Source organism: Doryrhamphus excisus, unplaced genomic scaffold, assembly GCF_030265055.1.
Source record: "Doryrhamphus excisus isolate RoL2022-K1 unplaced genomic scaffold, RoL_Dexc_1.0 HiC_scaffold_26, whole genome shotgun sequence".
NCBI lineage: Eukaryota > Metazoa > Chordata > Actinopteri > Syngnathiformes > Syngnathidae > Doryrhamphus > Doryrhamphus excisus.
Window position 1 is genome coordinate 131,130 of NW_026652244.1, and position 23,325 is coordinate 154,454.

The following is a 23,325-nucleotide window of genomic DNA, read 5'->3' on the forward strand; positions in this document are numbered from 1 at the left end:
TCCTTTTCTGCACGCCTTAGGGTCCTGGAGGCGTACAGATCCTGGAGGGACGGGAGATTGCAGGAGATGAGGATGGACTCAATGATGGAGCTGTAGAAGTGCACCAACATTGTCTTTGGCAGGAAGAATTTCTTCAGCTGCCATAGGAACGTAGGAAGTACATCCTCTGCTGTGCCTTCTTGATGAGGGAGCTGATGTTCGGCTCCCACTGGAGGTCCTGGGAGATGATGGTACCCAGGATGCGGAAGGACTCCACAATGTCAATCGTAGAGTCACAGAGGGTGATGGGGACAGGAGAGGCTGAGTTCTTCCTGTTGTCCACAACCATCTCCACTGTTTTTAAGGCGTTGAGCTCCAGGTTGTTCAGGTTGCACCAAGTCACCAGATGGTCAACCTCTCACCTGTAGGCAAACTTGTCGCCGTCAGAGATGAGTCCGATGAGAGTGGTGTCGTCCGCAGACTTTGGGAGCTTGACAGACTGGTGACTGGAGGTGCAACTGTTTGTGTACAGGGAGAAGAGCAGAGGAGAAAGAACGCAGCCCTGGGGGGATCAGGTGCTGACGGTTTTTGTATCTGAGATGTGTTTCCCCAGCTTCACGCACTGTTTCCTGTCAGACAGGAAGTCTGTAATCCACCTGCAGGTGGAGTCAGGCACGCTCAGCTGGGAGAACTTCTCCTGGAGCAGAGTTGGGAGGATGGTGTTGAAGGCGGAGCTGAAGTCCACAAACAGGATCCTAGCATAGGTTCCTGCGGAGTCCAGGTGCTGGAGGACCAACACACCAAGGCAGCCGTCCGCAGCTGTCAAGTTCCTTCTTGCCTTGCGCATCCCCTGAACTTGAAAAAGGGGGTCTGAGTAGCCACACTGAGGAAAGACTGGATTCACTCGATGCTTTCGCTGTTTTTGGGTTTTATTTGGTGAGGCACAAGTCTTGTTGTGACAATGTACAGCACAGCACAGCACAGCACAGCGTAGTGTAGCACAGCAGTGTAGCACATAGTGCATAGGTGAAAACCTTCAACAAAAAAAAAGGGGAAAGTATAAGTATACACAATATACATATTTCTAAATATATATAATATGCTCAATAATATACATATGCAAGTATTTATATAAGATATAAATCATGTTCAGCAGTATATTAACCATTAAACAGTTTAACAACGGTTGGAATAATTTTGTCCCCTTAACCTGCATTTATTAACTTATTCTTTACTTCATTATTTCGTTATTTTATTTGATCTATTTATTAAACCATTTGCATTGCCCCCATCTTGCCACGTAACTAAAATTATTATTATAAAAGCTCTAAATAATATAGGCCCACTGAAAAGAAATGAGCATAGCGCGTTCCTTCGATGCCCAAAGCTCGCTGATCAGCTCAATTGGTGCCAATTAAATGAACCACCGCGAGCCGCCGTGTGCACCTACGCGACACAGGCGATCGACGGTGTTCCAGACCCCACTTTCTAACTAATTGCACCGTGTTAATACTTTTAATCTAGTACCAATAACTAAAGTGAGGCGCGCGTCACCAGCGGCCATCACATCCAAAAAAAAGCCGTGCCTTACGTGGCACGGGTGCGTTAAACCACAGCGCTAATATTAAAAGGAATTTCTTACCGGCTGCCTCTTCAGTGTTGTATAGCTCCAGTTTGCGCAAGGTTTGGGGTGCAGTTCTGACTACCTTCTCGATACCACTTGTCTGCAGCCTTACCTGCTGAGAAAGGAAGTGCCCTAATGCAGACGCCCAGGTGCGCTTAAAACTGATTCCCACTTCCGGTTTAGATGTTCCCCACCTGATCTCCCGTGTTTAATTTAGTAAAATAAGGTGCTAATTGCAACGAAAATTTATTATTCCCTTAATGAGGGCCATGAAAAGTATTTTTTATTTTTATTTATCTTTTTATTTTTTTTTTTCCTGTCTGCCTTATCTAAATTATTTTGGACAAGGGTTTGACTTGACAGCAGTGCCATTTTGGAAACACGTGGTGGCATGGGAATAAATGACTACATGGTAATCAGGTGGTTAGGTGTCAGTGGTTCCAGACACATGGGTTGTTTACATTGTCCACAGTAAGAGGGTGATTATTCACAACAGACATGGCTTCCTAAAGAAAGGTTCTCAAGGAACTGTCACTCAACCTGCCAGCACTGTTTGCTAGGACTGAAATGAGCACGCTTTTGATGGTTCTGATCTGGCGCTCCCAAACACCTCCCATATGGCTTGCATTTATGACAAAGTTGCATTGCTTGTCTGCCAGGTATTCTGTTACTCTTTCTGTGTTTATTTCCTTTAGAGACTTTTCCATTTCATTTTTAGTTCAAACTAAGTATGTTCCCTGATCTGATCGGATGTGCCAAACAGCACCTCTGATGGCAATGAAGCATCTTGGGGCATTGATGAATGAGTCAGTGGTCAAGTCCTCCAGCATCTCTATGTGAACACCTCCAGAACATAGACAAGTGAATAGTAGACTGTACTGTTTTTGTTCTTTACGCCCTTGTTTTGTGTGAAAGGGGCCAAAACAATCCATGCCACCATAGGTAATTGGTGGAGAAGGCTCAATGTGGTCTTGAGGTAAGTCAGCCATCTTTTGTTCCTCTGTGGCTCATCGAGCTTTCCGGCATGGGATGCACTTTCAAATATGTTGAGCCACTGCTTTGCTCCCTCCCACGATCCAGTAGTCATTTGCTCTGAGTTAATTCAAGAACCAATATAGTTCTGAGACTGGACCTTCTCTGCCAATTCAGGAAAAGCAGGGGAATTAGCTCAAATGGTATAGCGCTTGCTTTGCATGTGAGAGGTAGCGGGATTGATTGCCTAAATTCTACAAGGAATCCTTTGTTTTATTGGCTAATTGTAGGCCATTCGCGCACCCCGAGGTTACAGATGTCAAAGGTAAGCTTATATTCAGCAGCACAGTGGCGAACGGTAAATTTATGTCCACAGGTTCCCGATTTGTACAACCCGGCATTAATACCTCTTAGTGTAATTCTACCTTACTGGTGGATGCCTTCTTCTGGTCGCTCCTCAGGGCTGACCTCTGGTAGTGGTGCGGTGGACCCGACGTGAGTGATAGGTTACCGACCGAGAACATGACTGGTGTTTGTGCCCCGATTTCTTTCCTTCCTCCAATGAACCCATGACCGTGGCTTTATTAGCACCACGCTCTGACCAACTGAGCTAATCGACCACAGGACACCATTGCATCAAATGTTTCCAGCTAAAATCGACTAACTCATCCTTAACAGACCGCATTCTCCGTGCCATGCTGTTTTCTTTACCTTTACCTGGTCGGTTGGTTGCCTTGATGGGGGTGTTTCGCAGTTCACTGGGTTCTGCGCTGTTAGTTATGGGGCCGGGGGGTTATGAGGGGCAGGGTGTTGTCGACGGGGGCTTTTGTTGTTCCTTCACGGTCCGCATTCTCTGCACTCGTGGTCTAAATTTTGGGTAGAGGATAATGGGGTCCACTGCCCCCATTGATCTGTTCCTTGCAGTCTTGGTGACTGAGAGGATTGTTGACGCTCTGCTTTGACATGCTGTTTTGTTTACCTCTCGAGGGTGTTTCGCTGGTGACAATTGACACTTTGGTCTCCCTCCCTTGTATGAACATGTTTCCCCATTGGTGAACTGTTTTTGTGTCCGTGCCAGATGCACAGGATTTCCTTTTCTACTAAAGGCACCATTCAAGTCAAGTTTGCATGCTTCACAGGCACGATGCTTTAGTTGGTCAAATTACATGCCTAGCAAAGAGGGGCTCATTGGTTCCAATTCCAGCAGTCCTCTACTGGTATTTCCATACTTTTTTTTATCAGAGGTCATGTTGAGATACAAAGCCTGTTTTCAGGAGAAATGCAAGACCCCGGGATACAATAGGTCTTCTTTGTACACTTTTCAGCAGCAGACATTTTGAAAAGCACCCCTGGTTTACTGCCCAGGAGTAACAGCCTCGGCCACTCTAGAAGGAAGGGTGACGCCACTTCAAGATGCAAGAAGCTGTCACTAGTGGGATTCGAACCCACGCCTCATTCGAGACTGCAATCTGAAGGCAGCGCCTTCGACCACTCGGCCACCCTGACCCTCCAGAGGCCACTTTTTAAAAGGCATTCACACACTCTGCGTTTTGTTTCCCATGTGGGTATTATGTTATGTTAGTCCAGATTAACAACCTAGTTATTTGTGTCAGTCCCAGGGACCATTTCCAGACCCTCGTGTGACACTTATGTTGGACTCTTTTGGAGAGCCCTTGCATTCTTCCCAATAGGTAAACCCTTTGTATCGGTGCCAAATATATACGGGATTCCCCACCTGCTGACCGAATGACACACGACAAATGCTGTTGTCTCAACAGTGCAAGCAGTTACTGTCTAGAAGAGTAAAGGCAGCATTGCCAGGTTGACATGCTCAGCTGGCACTATGGCTTAGCTGGTGAAAGTGCCTGTCTAATAAACAGGAGATCCTGGGTTCAAATCCCAGCAGTACCTGGGTGCTTGGTCCGTGAAACTTTGGCAGCTGAATTTTGAGCCACGTACCTCTTTTTGTCACTTGCCCTTCAAAAACGAGTCTACGGTGCATCCAAACCTGACATGATTGTTGTGGATCCCATTACGCCAGAAGGAGCTAAATCCAAAGAGTATGACATTGTGATGTTTTGTCATTCAGTGCCACTTTGCATAGGCTCAGCCACTTTTCTCCGACATGTGGCATTGTTGGTTCAGTGGTAGAGTTCTCGCTTGCCAAGCGGGAGCCCTGGGTCCAATTCTCAGTCAATGCAGTGTATCTCAGCTTGTACCTTTCTTTAGAGTTCATGTGAAAAAGTACAAAGGCTCTTTTTCCTGCGAAAGGGCAGAACTCAGAATGACACCTGAAAAGTAAGAGAACGGACCACCTGACAGTTAAGGTGGACAGCACTTGAGTATTTGCACATTTCTGTCAGAAGTAGAAACTTATTGAAACCTTACTGCATTGATGCTGATGTAGTCTCTGTGCAATTGGTCAGAGCGTTGGCCGGGCCGCGCTTGTGTTTTTGACATTTGCTGCCAGCCAATCAGGATGCGAGACAGATGTCAGACAAGCAGAGAGACTTTGGAGAAATGAAGTCAGGTATTTGAATCCCGTCTAAGCCAGCAGTCAAGTCACAGTTTTCTTCTCCACAATATTATTTTTTTCCAATTAATCCCTATATAATTACAAATTATTCCTATCAGGCTTATATTGATACCAGTGCTTGAAATAAAATACAAAATCAATGCAATGTCACAAAGAATATTTATTTATCAGGTTGCCACACTCAAGAACCCTCTCAATAATAATAAAAAAATCTACATGTAAGCAGTTATGAATAATGAATATACACATTGTTCACTTATTTTGCCGCCTTTGTTTCTCCTTTTCATAGAAAGGAGAGGCCTGGAACTCCCTCCAGCTCATCTCTTTTTCCATCCTGTGCTCTCTATAGATGGAGAACACTTTGGCAGGACAGTAGATGTACTTCTCTGAAGCCAGTGTGGATGCGGGGGCTTTTCCGGCCCTGCTTCAGCTGCATCCTGCAGAGGCACTTTCGGACAGGGAGTGGAGGAGATTCATCCCTCTTTCTCTTCTTCTGCTGTTTTTCCTCCACCCTCTTTCTTGTCTCATCCACCTCTCGCTGGAAGAAGTCTGTTTGACTGAAATCTTTAAATGGCATCTTAGGGTCTGTCAGACCTTCTGCAGCACTAAGATTATCTGACAGGGCCTTGTTGATGAACGTCGTGGTTGATGTCCCATCCACTTGATGTTTTGATTTTGGTTGGCCACAGCACAGACATGGTTTTTGTTTGAGTTTTTTGGCACAGGAGGTGGTTGCTGCTGCTCCAACGGGGTATGAGCAGGTGGTGGTGGTGAAATAACCATCTCTGCAGGCAGTGTCACTACAGGCACAAGATGCAACTATTCCAACAAAGGGACAAATGATTACGTTTTTACCTGGCTTTGCTTTGGCTGAGCGAGAAGTCCTTTCAGGCAAGAAAACAGCAAAAAGCAACACACACCAGCCGTGACTCAGACAAAACACAGAATACAAACAACAACACGATTACGACTATAAGCTATCCTTTTTTAGGTGAGAACCATGAACTCCTACTCAGAGGTGCGGATTGCTCATTCTCGCTGCTTCAAATTTGCCTGCGAGCAAACCTTGAACTTTAGACTCAGATCAATCGAAATGGTTGCCGATGCCCCTTTCTCTGTCTTGTTGCCGTTTCTCATTGAGGTTTCCTGACTGAGAGCAGATCGGCCTCACGGCTGGTTGGTTGTCTCCCGTGCACGGGCAGACCTTTCCAGCAAGCATTGGTAGTGCTGGGCTGGTCGTTTCTTGCTCGGTCTGGCTGCACTCGCAAGCCAAGGAGCTCGGCGCGGTGCTGCACCTGCCTCTTGTTTTAAACACGGGATAAGGGGGGAGCGCGAACGCAGTCCCCCACTACCACAAATTATGCAGTCGAGATTCCCGCATTTGGGGAATTCGCAGAGGTCAGCTCAACCCATGTGCAATGGCTGAGCCTCGCCCTGGGTGAACCACCTTCTTGATCATGGTATCTCCCCTGGCAGGTAAGTATGAGTTGCACCGGTCCCGCCCGGACTAGTCTCTCGCACATGTCACATGCTGAGTGGTTGTCTCATCAGGTCGCCCACAACAAGCCCAGCCACTTGACCTGTGTCCAAATTCAGAGACAGGACTCTGGTTATCTCAAGGAGTCAGTCTGTATGGCACTCTTGTGACTTCATTCTGAGCTAAGGCAGCGGCAGCAAGTGGCTTAGGGCAGTTGCTGCAGACGTTCAATGCGGAGACTGAAGTACTGACTCCACGTCCCTAGTCACACCATGTAACATGAGAGGCCAATATGTTGAACCCTGACACGTGTAGATGTGCAAGGTCGTTGTGAGTCAGTGGGTTGTCAGGTTCAAACTCCTGTGACACTTGTAAAAACACTTAAATGCAGAAATACAGAAGAGACAGACAACAATATTCAAAGTTACTCGCAGCGATGAGAGTGAAACCACATACCCAGTGACATGCCGCTCCACTGAGTTCAAACTCCTCTTTATTTATTCTCTTTCGGGGGTCCCTACTACATGGTCATGCAACTCTAGGGGTGGCAGTTGCACGAGCTGTATTTGTTTCTCTATGTGTATGTGTGTGTATGTGAGAGGAATTACTTTTATTGTTTTATGAGTTCTTATCTTGACACGTTCTTGCAGGATTAACGTGAACATCTGCAGGGTTGCGGTTGGCGCATCCAGGCACCTCCAGGACCTGGGGGTTGCTGGGGGTCTCTGATCAGGGTCACAGGAACATTTCTTCTTCAGCACATTCAAACACTCTTTCTATTGTCTAAGCAAATGGATATAAGGGTGATAACTGATGCTATATTCATTCTATCTACATTTTATTCTAACAAGGATCTATCCCTGAGCATCCGACAAATGCTCTGTCTCACCCTAAACCCAGTCCTGACAGCATTCTCAGTCGAGGACCTTGTCTTATTGTGTTGTCCATTGTGTGTCCATGTTTTGTTTATATTTCTGTTGTCAGTCGCTTCAGGATGACAACGGTTTGTGCTTCAAGATGACCCCAACCATTCGACTGAGGCCGAAGACAAATCCTAGCTCCAGTAAAAACCTACCCAAATGTCAATTCCCTGACCGGGAATCGAACCCGGGCCGCGGCGGTGAGAGCGCCGAATCCTAGCCACTAGACCACCAGGGACTGCTTTATGTCTGCACTCAGCAAGGCAGAGACAGTGTCACTTTGACGTACTCCAGCAAAGGAACCAAAATAGTTCTGTGACTGGACCTTCTCTGCCAACATTGCAGCAGCAGGGGAATTACCTCAGATAGTAGAGCGCTTCCCTTAAATGTTAGACCCGAACCTCTTTTGTTTTGCTAATGTGGTCTGTTTTCTTAGCCCCGCAAATGTCCAAATGCACAATGTTTTTGCCTTTGTCGAGAGCATTGTAGTACATATGACATTTATGCTACATATGACATCAGAAATGATGGATATTTCTTCAACAGAACATGACGTCTGATTCAAAACATTTACTTGAAATGTTGGAGAGAAAAAAATGGAGTCGCTGAAACACATATGCAAGGCACTGCTGGGATTTGAACCCAGGACCTCCTGTTTACGAGACAGGAACTTTGACCAACTAAGCCACAGCGCCGGCAAAGGAGTGTCTTCAGTGTTAGGCGAACCACTGCATGACGGAAACCACACCAGTGGCCAGGCTTTCAACAGGACTGGTGAAATCCTGCCAGTGTAAGCGGACCGAATCCACGATTATTCTCCTCCTTGGTCTTCGCTGTGTCAAGGATGAGGATGTTGTTTGCATGCAACGACACCACAGCGGCCACCTCCTTCCTATGAGCCCCTTCGTGCAGGCCAGTGACGCACCCGATCAGTCATCCGGGAAATATGGATTGTGTGTCCAAACTGGGGACAGATGCCCGTGTACACACCTTCAGGGATCAAGCACATATCCTTTTTCCCATTTGTCACCTTGATTTTTTTGTGAAAGAAGGAATTGAACGGCCTTGCTTCCACCCAGATTCCAACTAGGGACCTTTTGCATGTAAGGCAAACGTGCTAACCACTACACTATGAAGGGTGAGCCCTTTAAGGGGACTGGTGAAGCAGTTGCCAAACAATGACACAAGATGATGTGTCCAAAGTGGGGGCATATTGACAATTGTCCAAATCGACAAATGTTTCTCCCTTGTAGGGAAAATTGTTCCACAAATTATGGGCTTTTCTTCAACAAAACATGAAATCACAATCACGGCTTGACAGGTTTGGCTTGTAACCTCCTCTAACGTTGTCTGGAGGGGTGGCCCTTTGATGAATGAAGTTAAGGTCCTTTCAGCCTGCCAATAAGCATTTTCAAACTATTGGCAAAGTCGCAACGTAAACAGGGATTGTGCTCAAACCCAGGCTTGAACCACGGACCTTTAAATCTTAATTCTCGCACTCGCCCGACTGAGCGATTCAGCTGCAAAGGTGGTGTTCCGCTTTTTCAGTAGAGGCTAAAAGAGGGGCCAGGGTGAAGCTGTGTTTCTGCCACATGTGTTGCTGTGTACCTGGCCCAGGGTGTTCTCATCTTGGGTTGGTATGTCCCCATGCTGGTAATGTGGGGTCTACACTTCTCCGCCTGAACAGGGACTTGAACCCTGGACAATCAGATTAAAAGTCTGATGCTCTACCAACTGAGCTATCCAGGCGCTTGATGAATGAGGACAACTCACAAGGCAAAATCTTCTGGCATACTGTACTTGACCTTGCAGAGATGAAGAAGCCCCTGTCCCGAAATTGCCACCTCCAAGATCGACGGAGGTCTTAAACTGCCCACATGGACAAGCCTAATATCTTCTGGACAAAAAGAGTTAATGGTCAGACAAGACAAAGGTTGAGCCAATCACCTGAACAATAAACTTTTGATCTGAGTGTCCGGGATTCAAGTCCCTGTTCAGGTGACCAGGTGGCCACGAGCCCTCCAACTAATGCACCTGCAGTTTAAGGCTATGTTCTGGATTATCAGTGTTTCGCCAAGAGTAAAATTGGGTCGAGCGAGAAGTCCTTTCAGGCAAGAAAACAACAAAAAGCAACACACACCAGCCGTGACTCAGACAAAACACAGAATACAAACAACAACACGATTACGGCTATAAGCTATCCTTTTTTAGGTGAGAACCATGAACTCCTACTCAGAGGTGCGGATTGCTCATTCTTGCTGCTTCAAATTCGCCGTTTCTCATTGAGGTTTCCTGACTGAGAGCAGATCGGCCTCACGGCTGGTTGGTTGTCTCCCGTGCACGGGCAGACCTTTCCAGCAAGCATTGGTAGTGCTGGGCTGGTCGTTTCTTGCTCGGTCTGGCTGCACTCGCAAGCCAAGGAGCTCGGCGCGGTGCTGTGCCTGCCTCTTGTTTTAAACACGGGATAAGGGGAGAGCGCGAACGCAGTCCCCCACTACCACAAATTAAGCAGTCGAGATTCCCGCATTTGGGGAATTCGCAGAGGTCAGCTCAACCCATGTGCAATGGCTGAGCCTCGCCCTGGGTGAACCACCTTCTTGATCATGGTATCTCCCCTGGCAGGTAAGTATGAGTTGCACCGGTCCCGCCCGGACTAGTCTCTCGCACATGTCACATGCTGAGTAGTGGTCTCATCAGGTCGCCTACAACAAGCAATTCAAACAATTCAAACAATTCAACAATTCAAAATCATTTCCAGTGAGGTTAATTTCCAATAATTGTAAAAGTTGTTTCTGGGGTCTTGTCCTGTCAGGGTATTCATCAAATATGTATTTGACAGCTTCTAGGCCCCTCTTGGTATCGATATTCGTGTACATATTGTCCACGTCTAGCGAAAAAAAATCAGTGTTTCGCCAAGAGTAAAATTGGGTCGAGCGAGAAGTCCTTTCAGGCAAGAAAACAACAAAAAGCAACACACACCAGCCGTGACACGGAGCGCCGTCTGATGACATCAGGAGTGTCGTCCCCATGCAACTGGGAGCCAGTCGCCTTTCGTCAGCGGAGAGGAGTCACCGTCCACGCCTGTGGCTGTGCCTGTACTGTGGGAGTCCTACACACAATTTCCCGCTGTCCAGTTCGCCCAGCACGCCAACGCTCTTCCTCCACCAGGGATATTCCCCAGCTGCTGGCACTGCCCGCTCCAACCACACCGGCTGCGTCATCCGCTTTGGCGGGCCGACTTCAGGTGGAAGGTACGATATCCTGGGCGGGGGAAGCTTCTCCTACCACAGCATTAATTGACTCTGGGGCGGACGAGAACTTCATTGATAGCGGACTGGTCAGTTCTCTCAACATTCCTACTGTTGAGCTTGTCCCCCACAAGAATGTCCGCTCGCTAGATGAACATCACCTGGCATGCATTACGCATCAGACGTGCGCCATATCCTTGGTGCTGTCGGGTAACCACCACAAGGTCACAATTTTTTTTCTTATGCCCTCTCGCTCAGCTCTGTTAGTACTCGGCCTCCCCTGGCATCCCGTGCGTGTGTTGTGATTGTGATGTTTTGTCATTCAGCGCCACGTTGCAGCGGCACATCCACTCGACAATTTAATTTGTTCTCCGACAGTGTTTCCCGATGTGGCATTGGTGGTTCAGTGGTAGAATTCTCGCTTGCCAAGCGGGAGGCCCGGGTCCGATTCCCGGCCAATGCAGTATATCTCAGCTTGTACCTTTCTTTAGAGCTCATGTTGAAAAAGTACAAAGGCTCTTTTCCTGCGAAAGGGCAGTATTCAGAATGACACCTGAAACGTAACAGACCGGACCACCCGAGAGTTAAGGTGGACAGCACTTAGTGAAACCTGACTGCAGTCATGCTGTTGTACTCCCTGTCGCGCAATTGGTCAGCACGTTTGGCTGTTAACTGAGAGGTTGGTGGTTCGAGCCCACCCAGGGACTCTCAATTCACACATTTGTTGGACTTTGGACTCCCTCCCTTGTATGAACATTTTTCCCCATTGGCGAACTGTTTTTGTGTTGGTGCCAGATGCACTGCCGGCACTGTGGCTAAGCTGGTCAAAGTGCCTGTCTAGTAAACAGGTGATCCTGGGTTCAAATCCCAGCAGTGCCTGGGTGCTTGGTCAGTGAAACTTTGGCAGCTGATTTGTGAACCATGTACTTCTTTTTGTCACTTGCCCTTCAAGAACGAATTGACGTTGCATCCACAGCTGACATGATTGTTGTGGATCTCATTACGCCAGAAGGTGCTTGAATCCAAAGAGTATGACATTGTGATGTGTTGTCATTCAGCACCACTTTGCAGAGGCTCATCCACTTGACAGTTGAATTTTTTTTCTCTTACAGTGTGTCCCCACGTGGCATTGGTGGTTCAGTGGTAGAATTCTCACTTGCCAAGCGCGGGCCGCGTGGGTGTTGTTGACATTTGCTGCCAGCCAATCAGGATGCGAGACAGATGTCAGACAAGCAGAGAGACTTCGGAGAAATGAAGTCAGGTGTCCGAATCCCGTCTAAAAATCAGTCAAGTCACCATTTTCTTCTCCACAATATATTTTTTTTCCAATTAATCCCTATATGATTACTATCAGGCTTATATTGATACCAGTGCTTGAAATAAAACACAAAATCAATGCAATGTAACAAAGAATATTTATTTATCAGGTTGCCATGCCACACTCAAAAACACTCTCAGAAATAAAAAATGAATACTAATCACAAGCTATGAATAATAAAAAAAAAATGTTCATTTATTTTGCTGCCGTTGTTTCTCCTTTTCATAAAAAGGAGAGGCCTGGAACTCCCTCCAGCTCATCTCTCTTTCCATCCCGTTCTCTCTACAGATAGAGAAGACTTAGTAGTAGAGGCAGTAGATGTACTTCCCTGCTTGCCCTGGAAAGCCAGTGTGGATGTGGGGGCTGTTCGGATCCTGCTTTAGCTGCATCCTGCAGAACCGGCACTTTCGGACAGGGGGTGGAGGAGATTCCTCCCTCTTCCTCTTCTTCTGCTGTTTTTCCCTCCACCCTCTTTCTTGTATCATCGAGCTCTCGCTGGAAGAAGTCTGTTTGACTGAACTCTTGAAATGGCATCTTGGGGTTTGTCAGACTTTCTGCACCATATTTTTGGAAAACTTTTGTGGGGCAATAAAAGTATCTGACAGGGCCCCGCTGATAAAAGTCATGTATTGATGTCCCATCCCCTTGATATTTTGATTTTGGTTGACAACAGCACAGACATGTTTTTGTTTGAGTTTTTTTGACACGGGAGGTGGTTGCTCCTGCTCCAATGGGGTATGAGCAGGTGGTGGTGGTGGTGGTGATGGTGGAATGACCATAGCTGCAGGCAGTGTCACGACAGGCACAGCAGAGGTAGTGCTTAGCAACTGCCAAAGCTGCTGTGTATGTTGCAGCTTCTCTGGGCTGGTATTTAGTGAAGATGATGTATTGAGAAATTTACTGTTGTGTATTATGTATTTGGAAATATGCAATTTTGATGTTGGATGCAGCATGTTGTTGGGGTCTTTGCTGGACTTGTGGACAAGAGTGCCATACTCCCGAACCACAAGCTTGATCATGTCCTCGTGCCCACGGTGTTTATTAAGGAGCTCGTCAATTGCCGACTTCTTTGGAGACGGCCAGCGCTTGTGGTCCAACACAAATACTCTCCCTCCAGTCTTCACTGGTCCAGTGCGGGCAGCAGTCGGAGAACATTGGATGGGCAATCTTCTTGTGGGCTCTAGGCAAAGAAAACCATGAGCTACACATTCGTTATTTGGTTCAAACAAGATGCAACACTATTAGAACAAGGGGACACATGATTAGTTCAGATAAGTTTTTACCTGGCTGTGGCTGAAGCTCAGAAACAGAAGCTTTATTGTCCAACTCAGATGCTGGGATAGGGGCCACATGACTAGACGTAGTCGCAGTAGCAGTTTGAAGAGGGTGAACAGAGTGGGGAACAAAGTTGAAAAGCCTGGTGGGAGGTGTGGAGGAAGGCTGCACTGGTTCTGCTCCCTGACCAGCTCCTTGATCAGACAGGATGCCTGGAGAAGGAGCACTTGTGGCGCGGCCGGGGTCCTTCTTGGTTTTATGTTTGTCCCAGTCTAAAGGGACCGAACAACACTCTGGCTCCCTGTACTCCAGGCCAAACCTGGACAAACTTTTCTTCGCCAAAGACCCGTCTGGAAACAGCATTCAGGGAGCATATCAGTGCAGGGTCGAAAACAGGCGGGAGACAAACGCCTGGCAGTTTCAGGTCCAGCAGACACTGATAGTTCCAGCGACACACTCCTGTCATGGCCTGGGCCTGGAACAGCTCTGGGGACACCTGCGTGCCGGTCACCCTTTTGGCCTGGTGGAAGTGGTAGCCCTCCTGCTGCGACGTGCCTCTGATGGGGATCCAGACGGGGACTGCTGCACGCTCACCTGGCACGTGGTTTAACTGTATCGTTCCTCCATGGCGGTACAGTATGCCCCCTTCCACCTCAGGATCACTGAGGCAACCGCGCAGAATGTGGACACGTTGGATCCTCCATCTCTTTAGCCTGGAGGGCTTATATAGAGGGATGCCATTCGGATCTGTGGTCAGGTGAAAGTGTCAGGCTCCTGTGACACTTGTAAAAACACTTAAATACAGAAATACAGAAGAGACAGACAACAATATTCAAAGTTACTCGCAGCGAGGAGAGTGAAACCACATACCGCTCCACTCTGAGTATGCAGTTCACACTCCTCTCCTTTTATTCTCTTTCGGGGGTCCCTACTACATGGTCGTGCAACTCTAAGGGGGGGGTGGAGAAGGCAGTTGCACGAGCTGTATTTGTTTGTCTATGTGTGTGTGTATGTGAGAGCAATTACTTTTAATGTTTTATGAGTTATTTATCTTGACACATTCTTGCGGGATTAACATGAGCATCTGCAGAGTCGCTGTTGGTGCATCCAGGCACCTCCTGGACCTGGGGGTCACTGGGGGTCTCTGATCATGGTCACGGGAACATTCCTTCTTCAGCACATTCAAACACTTTCTGTTGTCTAAGCAAATGGATATAAGGGTGATAACTAACAAAATTAAAACTGCGAGCAGTGATGAGCGGGCTCGAGCACCCCAACGCGGTCGGGGGTACACGCGGGTCGGGGGTGCGCGCGGGTCGTGGGCGCGCGCGCGACCGGACGGGCGTGCGGACGCGCCGTACGAAAAACCGCGGTGATCGGATAAGCGGTAAGGGAGTTACGGCATTTACAAATTTCCGCCAGGAGGGGGCGACGCCGGCGGCGAGGCGGGTGCGCGGTCACGTCCCGTCCGACGTCCCGAACCGCCATAAAAAAATTCGCAACGATCGGACCGTGCGGTAGGTACTTGTGGCGGATATACGTTTCCGCCTGTTGGTGGCGCTATACAGTCTATGCGCCCACATGGTAACGGACCGGAGGGTACCCCGAACCACCAGAAAAAATTAGGTGCGGATCCGACCGTGCGGAAGGAAGTTACGGCTGATATACATTTCCACCAGTTGGTGGCGCTATAGCGTATGTACACACACTGTCATAGACCAGAGGGTACCCCGAACCACCAGAAAAAAATTCGGGCAGATCCGACCATGTGGGAGGAAGTTACGGCAGATATACATTTCCACCAGTTGGTGGCGCTGTGTTTTGAACATGGGTTCTGGAGCGTTAGGTGCGTCCTGTCATGATAGACTTCTCCACCAAAAATCATAGTGATACGTGCAACGGGTGGCGAGGGATAATGAATTGAAACTTCTAGGTGGCGCTAGTGTGTCAATTTAGATTGGTGTCACATGGGAGCACCACCAGGGCGCTCAGGCCTGGATTCTGACCTTACGTGTAAGATTTCAGCAGCCTGTGACCTTCTGCGGGCAAAATATGAGCCTTCAATGGTCAATGGCGAAGGCTGACCATTCGCCGTGGCCACGCCCACCACATGTGCTTTACACACATCACAGTCCATCGACTGACATCATCAGTCTGTCAGTCAAACTGTGTATTGACTTTGATGTACATTGCTTCAAGGCAAGGCCAGACACCAGGCAGGGCCAGATAAGGTAAAAGTTAAGGTTAAAGTAAAAGTTTGGTGGCGTGCCACGCCCACATCCTAAGTAGCAGCCCAAAATCCTTCGCAATTTAACGTGGGCCATCCGTCTAGTGTCCGTTGATGCTACAACGGACTCATTCGGTCAAACCCCCTAGGAGGAGTTCGTCGAGATACGACCCCAACTTCTGGCCCGAAAAAGGCCGGCGCCATCCAAAATGGCCGACTTCCTGTTCGTTTTACAATATGGGTTCTTGAGACTTTTTGGTCCGTCCTGTCACGATAGACGTCTCCACAAAGTTTCGTGACGATAGGTGAAACTGGTGTCGGGGGCCAATTTTTTCAAAAATAAAAGGTGGCGCTAGAGAGTCAATTTTGGAACATTGTTTTCGGGACCCCCACCAGATCGAAATTTTCGGCAGACCTGACGCGCTTGCAAAATTTGGTGAGTTTTCGGGCATGTTCAGGCACTCAAAATGGCCGTCGAATCGGCAGAATAATAATAATAATAATAATTAAAACTGCAAGCAGTGATGAGCGGGCTCGAGCACCCCGACGCGGTCGGGGGTACGCGTGGGTCGGGGGTACGCGTGGGTCGGGGGTACGCGTGGGTCGGGGGTACGCGTGGGTCGGGGGCGCGCGCGTGTCCGGACGGGCGCGCGGACGCGCCGTACGAAAAACCGCGGCGATGGGATAAGCGGTAAGGGAGTTACGGCACTTGCAATTTTCCGCCAGGAGGGGGCGACGCCGGCGGCGAGGCGGGTGCGCGGTCACGTCCCGTCCGGCGCCCCGAACCGCCATAAAAAAATTTGCGACGATCGGACCGTGCGGTAGGTACTTGCGGCGGATATACGTTTCCGCCTGTGGGTGGCGCTATCCAGTCTATGCGCCCACACGGTAATGGACCGGAGGGTACCCCGAACCACCAGAAAAAATTAGGTGCCGATCCGACCGTGCGGAAGGAAGTTACGGCTGATATACATTTCCACCAGTTGGTGGCGCTATAGGGTATGTACACACACAGTCATAGACCAGAGGGTACCCCGAACCGCCAGAAAAAAATTCGGGCAGATCCGACCATGTGGGAGGAAGTTACGGCAGATATACATTTTCACCAGTTGGTGGCGCTATAGAGTCTATGGACACGCAGATTCAAAGAGTGGAGGGTGACCCGATCGACCAAAAAAAAATTTAGAGACGATCCGACCATGTGGAAGGAAGTTACGGCTATATACATTTCCACCAGTTGGTGGCGCTAGAGAGTCTATGTATACACACAGTCATAGACGAGAGGGTACCCCGAACCACCAAAAAAAATTTAGAGACGATGCGACCATGTGGAAGGAAGTTATGGCTATATACATTTCCACCAGTTGGTGGCGCTATAGAGTATATGTATACACAAAGTCATAGACCAGAGGGTACCCCGAAACACCAGAAAAAATTTGGGGCTGATGCGACCATATGGAAGGAAGTTACAGCTGATATACATTTCCACCAGTTGGTGGCGCTATAGTGTATGTACACACACAGTCATAGACCAGAGGGTACCCCAAACCACCAGAAAAAAATTGGGGCAGATCGGACCAAGTGGGAGGAAGTTACGGCAGATATGCATTTTCACCAGTTGGTGGCGCTATAGAGTCTATGTACACACCCAGTCATAGACCGGAGGGTATCCCAAACCACCAGAAAAAATTTGGGGCAGATCCGACCATGTGGAAGGAAGTTACAGCTGATATACATTTCCACCAGTTGTGGCGCTATAGAGTCTATGTACACACACAGTCACAGACTGGAGGGTGACCGAACCCACCCAAAGAAATTTGGAGACGATCCGACCATGTGGAAGGAAGTTACAGGTGATATACATTTCCACCAGTTGGTGGCGCTGTGTTTTGAACATGGGTTCTGTAGCGTTAGGTGCGTCCTGTCATGATAGACGTCTCCACCGAAAATCATAGTGATACGTGCCACGGGTGGCGAGGGATAATGAATTGAAACTTCTAGGTGGCGCTAGTGTGTCAACTTAGATTGGTGTCACATGGGAGCACCACCAGGGCGCTCAGGCCTGGATTCTGACCTTACGTGTAAGATTTCAGCAGCCTGTGACCTTCTGCGGGCAAAATATGAGCCTTCGATGGTCAATGGCGAAGGCTGACCATTCGCCGTGGCCACGCCCACCACATGTGCTTTACACACATCACAGTCCATCGACTGACATCATCAGTCTGTCAGTCAAACTGTGTATTGACTTTGATGTACATTGCTTCAAGGCAAGGCCAGACACCAGGCAGGGCCAGATAAGGTAAAAGTTAAGGTTAAAGTAAAAGTTTGGTGGCGTGCCACGCCCACATCCTAAGTAGCAGCCCAAAATCCTTCGCAATTTAACGTGGGCCATCCGTCTAGTGTCCGTTGATGCTACAACGGACTCATTCGGTCAAACCGCCTAGGAGGAGTTCGTCGAGATACGACCCCTACATCCTCCCACAAATGGCCGCCGCCACCTAAAATGGCCGACTTCCTGTTGGTTTTTGAACATGGGTTCTTGAGACTTTTTTGTGCGTCCTGTCACGAGTGATGTCTCCTCCGAAAATCATGCCCATACGTGCAACGGGAGGCGGGGGATAATTATTTTAAAACTTGTAGGTGGCGCTAGTGAGTCAATTTGGCTTGGTTTCAAATGGGGGCCCCACCAGGGCCCTCAGGCCTGGAATCTGCCCCCCCTTATGAGTTTTCAAGCACATGCGACCTTCTGCGGGCGAATGATGACCCTTTCTTTGTAAACGGCGAGGCCTGAGCATTCGCCGCCAGGCCACGCCCACCACGTGCGCTTTTCCTGCATCATGGTCCATCAACAGGCTTCACCAGGCTGTCAGGCAGTGACCTTGTGACCTCGGTGTTCCTCTGATGAATCTCCTGCCAGAAAAGGCCTCATGTAGATGACACGCCTTTAGCCTGTCGCCGATAGGTGGCGCTGCGACGAAATCAGGAAGTGACCTACGGGGACCTTCGGGGCGGGGCCATGATCACATGTACCAAGTATGATGAAGATCTGACCATGTGGAAGCAAGTTATTCACGTCTACAGTTACGCTCAGCGTGCAAGGCCCGGGCAGATGAAAAAGGGCAAAATTTGGGGGCGTGCCACGCCCACATCGTACGGAATATCCCAAAATCCTTCGCAATTTAACGTCGGCCATCCGTCTAGTGTCCGTTGATGCAACAACGGACTCATTCGGTCAAACCCCCTAGGAGGAGTTCGTCGAGATACGACCCCAACTTCTGGCCCGAAAAAGGCCGGCGCCATCCAAAATGGCCGACTTCCTGTTCGTTTTACAATATGGGTTCTTGAGACTTTTTGGTCCGTCCTGTCACGATAGACGTCTCCACAAAGTTTCGTGACGATAGGTGAAACTGGTGTCGGGGGCCAATTTTTTCTAAAATAAAAGGTGGCGCTAGAGAGTCAATTTTGGAACATTGTTTTCGGGACCCCCACCAGATCGAAATTTTCGGCAGACCTGACGCGCTTGCAAAATTTGGTGAGTTTTCGGGCATGTTCAGGCCCTCAAAATGGCCGTCGAATCGGCAGAATAATAATAATAATAATAATAATAATAATAATAATAATAATAAACATTACGATTACAATAGGGCTTTCGCACTGGTCAGTGCTCGAGCCCTAATTAAAACTGCAAGCAGTGATGAGCGGGCTCGAGCACCCCGACGCGGTCGGGGGTACGCGCGGGTCGGGGGCGCGCGCGTGTCCGGACGGGCGCGCGGACGTGCCGTACGAAAAACCGCGGCGATGGGATAAGTGGTAAGGGATTTACGGCATTTACAAATTTCCGCCAGGAGGGGGTGACGCCGGCGGCGAGGCGGGTGCGCGGTCAAGTCCCGTCCGACGTCCCGAACCGCCATAAAAAAATTCGCAACGATCGGACCGTGCGGTAGGTACTTGTGGCGGATATACGTTTCCGCCTGTTGGTGGCGCTATACAGTCTATGCGCCCACATGGTAACGGACCGGAGGGTACCCCGAACCACCAGAAAAAATTAGGTGCGGATCCGACCGTGCGGAAGGAAGTTACGGCTGATATACATTTCCACCAGTTGGTGGCGCTATAGCGTATGTACACACACTGTCATCGACCAGAGGGTACCCCAGACCACCAGAAAAAATTTGGGCCTGATCCGACCATGTGGAAGGAAGTTACGGCTATATGCATTTCCACCAGTTGGTGGCGCTATAGAGTCTATGTACACACACAGTCATAGACCAGAGGGTACCCCAAACCACCAGAAAAAATTTTGGACCGATCTGACCATGTGGGAGGAAATTATGGCAGATATACATTTTCACCAGTTGGTGGCGCTATAGTGTATGTACACACACTGTCATAGACCAGAGGGTACCCCAAACCACCAGAAAAAAATTTGGGCAGATCGGACCAAGTGGGAGGAAGTTACGGCAGATATACATTTTCACCAGTTGGTGGCGCTATAGAGTATATGTACACACCCAGTCATAGACGGGAGGGTACCCCGAACCACCAGAAAAAATGTTGGCCTGATCCGACCATGTGGAAGGAAGTTACAGCTGATATACATTTCCACCAGTTGTGGCGCTATAGAGTCTATATACACACACAGTCACAGACTGGAGGGTGACCGAACCCACCCAAAAAAATTTGGAGACGATCCGACAATGTGGAAGGAAGTTACAGGTGATATACATTTCCACCAGTTGGTGGCGCTATAGAGTCTATGTACACACACAGTCATAGACCAGAGGTTACCCCAAACCACCAGAAAAAATTTGGGACCGATCCGACCATGTGGAAGGAAGTTACGGCAGATGTACATTTTCACCAGTTGGTGGCGCTATAGACTGTATGTACACACCCAGTCACAGAGTGGAGGGTGACCCAAACCGGAAAAAAAATTTGGGACCGATCCCACCATGTGGAAGGAAGTTACAGCTGATATACATTTCCACCAGTTGGTGGCGCTATAGAGTCTATGTACACACAGTATAACAGACCAGAGATTGACCCAACCCTGCCAAAAAAATGTGGAGACGATCCGACCATGCATAAGGAAGTTGCGGCAGATATACATTTTCGCCAGTTGGTGGCGCTATACAGTCTATGTCCACACATAGTCATAGACCAGAGGGTACCCCAAACCAACAGAAAAAATTTGGGGCCGATCCGACCATGTGGAAGGAAGTTACAGCTGATATACATTTCCACCAGTTGGTGGCGCTATACAGTCTATGTACACACAGTATAACAGACCAGAGATTGACCCAACACACAAAAAAAAATTTCAAGACAATCTGACCATGAATCAGGAAGTTACGGCAGATATACATTTCCACCAGTTGGTGGCGCTGTGTTTTGAACATGGGTTCTGGAGCGTTAGGTGCGTCCTGTAATGATAGACGTCTCCACCGAAAATCATAGTGATACGTGCCACGGGTGGCGAGGGATAATGAATTGAAACTTCTAGGTGGCGCTAGTGTGTCAATTTAGATTGGTGTCACATGGGAGCACCACCAGGGCGCTCAGGCCTGGATTCTGACCTTACGTGTAAGATTTCAGCAGCCTGTGACCTTCTGCGGGCGAAATATGAGCCTTCGATGGTCAATGGCGAAGGCTGACCATTCGCCGTGGCCACGCCCACCACATGTGCTTTACACACATCACAGTCCATCAACTGACATCATCAGTCTGTCAGTCAAACTGTGTATTGACTTTGATGTACATTGCTTCAAGGCAAGGCCAGACACCAGGCAGGGCCAGATAAGGTAAAAGTTATGGTTAAAGTAAAAGTTTGGTGGCGTGCCACGCCCACATCCTAAGTAGCAGCCCAAAATCCTTCGCAATTTAACGTGGGCCATCCGTCTAGTGTCCGTTGATGCTACAACGGACTCATTCGGTCAAACCCCCTAGGAGGAGTTCGTCGAGATACGACCCCAACTTCTGGCCCGAAAAAGGCCGGCGCCATCCAAAATGGCCGACTTCCTGTTCGTTTTCCAATATGGGTTCTTGAGACTTTTTAGTCCGTCCTGTCACGATAGACGTCTCCACCAAGTTTCGTGACGATAGGTGAAACTGGTGTCGGGGGCCAATTTTTTTTAAATTTCAAGGTGGCGCTAGAGAGCCAATTTTGGAACATTATATTTGAAACCCATAAAATATCAAATTTTTCGCCAGACCTGATGCGCTCAGCAAATTTGGTGAGTTTTCGTGCATGTTCAGGCCCTCAAAATGGCCGTCCTTTTGTCAGAATAATAATAATAATAATAATAAACATTACGATAACAATAGGGCTTTCGCACTGGTCAGTGCTCGAGCCCTAATAATAATAAACATTACGATTACAATAGGGCTTTCGCACTGGTCAGTGCTCGAGCCCTAATTACGATTACAATAGGGCTTTCGCACTGGTCAGTGCTCGAGCCCTAATAATAATAATAATAATAATAATAAACATTACGATTACAATAGGGCTTTCGCACTGGTCAGTGCTCGAGCCCTAATAAACATTACGATTACAATAGGGCTTTCGCACTGGTCAGTGCTCGAGCCCTAATAAACATTACGATTACAATAGGGCTTTCGCACTGGTCAGTGCTCGAGCCCTAATAATAATAACTAGAAAATTCCCGCGGAAATTTTGATGGACTGGCCACCTGTGCTGTGAACCTCGGGCCCGGTGCGCCAACGGCTACCGCGGTAGCACCTAGCAAGAAAGCCTCAAGTACGGAAAAGGTTGATGCAGTCCCATAGTGTCCCCACATCATGCCAAGTGTGTATTTGCCTTTAAACTTGAGTAAATTAGCTAAAATGCTAACATGCTAACGGCTACCGTGCTAACATGTAGCAAAACAGCCTCATTTCCTGAAAAGTTTGGGTCAGTCCTACAGTATCCCCACATCATGCCATGTGTGTATTTTCCTTTAGACATGAGTAAATTAGCTAAAATGCTAACATGCTAACAGTTATCATGCTAGCACCTAGCAAGAGGGCCTCAAGTTTAGAAAGAACCAAGGTTGTCCTATAACCTCCCCACATCATGACATGTGCTTAGTAGCCTTTAGGCATGAGTAAATTAGCTTAAATCTTAACATGCTAACAGTTATCATGCTAGCACCTAGCAAGAGAGCCTCAAGTTTAAAAAGTGCCAAGGTTGTCCTATAACCTCCCGACATCATGCCATGTGTGTATTTGCCTTTAGATATGAGTAAATTAGCTTAAATGCTAACATGCTAACATCTAACATGCTAGCACCTAGCAAGAGGGTTTCAAGTTTACAAAGTGCCAAGGTTGTCCAATAACCTCCCGACATCATGCCATGTGTGTATTTGCCTTTAGACATGAGTAAATTAGCTTAAATGCTAACGTGCTAACGGCTACCATGCTACCACCTAGCAAGAGGGCCTCAAGCTTAGAAAGTGCCAAGGTTGTCTTATAACCTCCCTACATCATGTCATGTGTGCATTTCCTTGTAGACATGAGTAAATTACCTTAAATGCTAACATGCTAACGGCTACCATGCTAGCACCTAGCAAGAGGGCCTCAAGTTTAGAAACTGCCAAGGTTGTCCTATAACGTCCCTGCATCATGCATGTGTGTAATTGCCTTTAAACTTGAGTAAATTAGCTTAAATGCTAACATGCTAACAATCATTATGCTAGCACCTAGCAAGAGAGCCTCAAGTTTAGAAAGTGCCAAGGTTGTCCTATAACCTCC

The 23,325-nt window shown here is 48.2% G+C and overlaps 8 non-coding genes across 8 annotated transcripts; 2 read left to right on the plus strand and 6 right to left on the minus strand.

Annotated features, from left to right (window-relative positions):
- Positions 1-6,431: 6,431 nt before the first annotated feature.
- Positions 6,432-6,595, minus strand: LOC131119396 (U1 spliceosomal RNA). Its single transcript, XR_009126345.1, has one exon. It is a non-coding gene; the product is annotated as a U1 spliceosomal RNA (small nuclear RNA).
- A 1,079-nt stretch (positions 6,596-7,674) lies between these two features.
- trnae-cuc (transfer RNA glutamic acid (anticodon CUC)) lies at positions 7,675-7,746 on the minus strand. The gene has a single exon. It is a non-coding gene; the product is annotated as a tRNA-Glu (tRNA).
- Positions 7,747-8,129: 383 nt separating this feature from the next.
- On the minus strand, positions 8,130-8,203 carry trnat-cgu (transfer RNA threonine (anticodon CGU)). The gene has a single exon. It is a non-coding gene; the product is annotated as a tRNA-Thr (tRNA).
- Positions 8,204-8,574: 371 nt separating this feature from the next.
- trnav-uac (transfer RNA valine (anticodon UAC)) lies at positions 8,575-8,652 on the minus strand. The gene has a single exon. It is a non-coding gene; the product is annotated as a tRNA-Val (tRNA).
- Positions 8,653-9,184: 532 nt separating this feature from the next.
- On the minus strand, positions 9,185-9,257 carry trnak-uuu (transfer RNA lysine (anticodon UUU)). The gene has a single exon. It is a non-coding gene; the product is annotated as a tRNA-Lys (tRNA).
- Positions 9,258-9,974: 717 nt separating this feature from the next.
- Positions 9,975-10,138, minus strand: LOC131119398 (U1 spliceosomal RNA). Its single transcript, XR_009126347.1, has one exon. It is a non-coding gene; the product is annotated as a U1 spliceosomal RNA (small nuclear RNA).
- Positions 10,139-11,148: 1,010 nt separating this feature from the next.
- On the plus strand, positions 11,149-11,219 carry trnag-gcc (transfer RNA glycine (anticodon GCC)). The gene has a single exon. It is a non-coding gene; the product is annotated as a tRNA-Gly (tRNA).
- A 342-nt stretch (positions 11,220-11,561) lies between these two features.
- Positions 11,562-11,635, plus strand: trnat-agu (transfer RNA threonine (anticodon AGU)). Its single transcript has one exon. It is a non-coding gene; the product is annotated as a tRNA-Thr (tRNA).
- The last annotated feature ends 11,690 nt before the right edge of the window (positions 11,636-23,325 follow it).